We start from the raw sequence: 1,409 nt of genomic DNA, 5'->3' as shown, positions 1-1,409 counted from the left end.
GGGCAGTGCTGAATTTCATTTCTCAAACCTCTTAGACTCGGAAACCTGGGTGTTTGTGTGTGTTTTTATCAACTTTATCAGAATGTTATTTACACAGAAGACAGTGCAGCCATAGTGAATGTCAGGAGCCTGGATCCCCGTAAACGCCCCAGTAAGGTGCAGCACCCCGCAGATCCCTCCTGCCCTTTTGTGGTGACCTTCCTCTTGTCATTTTATGGTTTAACAGCGTTACTAGAGCGAGATTCATCAATGCACAGCTCAGTTTGTCTAGTAAATGTATTCAGTGGTGCAGCTATCCCCGCAATCCAGTCCTGGAGCACAGAACCTCCTAGAATGTTCCCTGGTGCCCATTTACCGTCTGTCCCTGCTCCTCCCCCTCCATGTTCCCCTTCCCGATGTCACTTTGTTTTCATCAGGGTGACAGCACACAGCCAGGGGGTGCCTGTGGGATGCGTGGATCCAGGCGGCGTGTGGGTGCGGCGCCTGCTCCCCGCTCCAGCCTCCACCAGGCACGGCCCTGCCTCCGCCAGCTGCCTTTCTCTTCTCTTGCTCTTTCACCTCATTACGTCCCCAAGGCCTCGGTGCTTCTGGCGTTGGGTGGCCAGGTGGTGCCCTTAGCGATCCCTGTGTCCAGCCACACACGGGTCCTTGCCCGCGATGCACAGGCTGGAGATCTTCCTGTGTGCGCTGGGCTGGCAACCCCCAGATGCTGGGCGTTTTGGAAACCACTGTGCGCTGCACTTGCCTGCCCAGGCCACTTCCAGGGGACGGAAAGTGCCACGGGGTGCAGGGATTCAGTTTGGGACGAAATTCTTCGAATGGACGGTCGCGACGGCTGCACGGTGTACATGGCTTTCATGCCCGGCCAGGCGCTTAGACGTGGCTATGGTAGTGCCTCCTGTGCCGTGTGCGTTTTACTACAGTTGGGGTGGGGTGGGGAGTGTGTGTGTTTTGTTTTCTTGTTTTGTTTTTTGTTTTTAATTTTTTTTTTTAATTTTTCAATGTTTTATTTATTTTTGAGAGAGAGATAGAGACAGCGTGAGCAGGGGAGAGTCAGAGAGAGAGAAGGAGACACAGAATCCAAAGCAGGCTCCAGGCTCCGAGCTGTCAGCACAGAGCCCAACACGGGGCTTGAACCCACGAACTGTGAGATCATGACCTGAGCTGAAGTTGGACGCTTAACCAACTGAGCCCCCCAGGCCCCTTGTTTGTTTTAAGAAAAGGAAGATAAGGGGCGCCTGGGGGGTTCAGGTGTTTGAACGTCTGACTTTTGATTTCAGCTCAGGTCATGATATGGTTCCTGAGATCGAGCCCTGTGTCAGGCTCTGTGCTGACAGTTCAGAGCCTGCTTGGGATTCTCTCTCTCCCTCTCTCTACTCTCTCTCTGTCTCTCTGTCTCTCTCTCCCTC

General features: G+C 53.6%; 1 protein-coding gene across 1 annotated transcript in view; it reads left to right on the top strand.

Annotated features, from left to right (window-relative positions):
- TALDO1 (transaldolase 1) overlaps positions 1-1,409 on the top strand; it is a 5,818-nt gene that overhangs the window by 269 nt on the left and 4,140 nt on the right. The window lies entirely within an intron of this gene.

The sequence above is a fragment of the Crocuta crocuta genome, unplaced genomic scaffold (assembly GCF_008692635.1).
Source record: "Crocuta crocuta isolate KB4526 unplaced genomic scaffold, BGI_CrCroc_1.0 scaffold1161, whole genome shotgun sequence".
NCBI lineage: Eukaryota > Metazoa > Chordata > Mammalia > Carnivora > Hyaenidae > Crocuta > Crocuta crocuta.
Note: the sequence above shows the minus strand (reverse complement) of the source record. Positions and strands in the feature narration are given on the sequence as shown.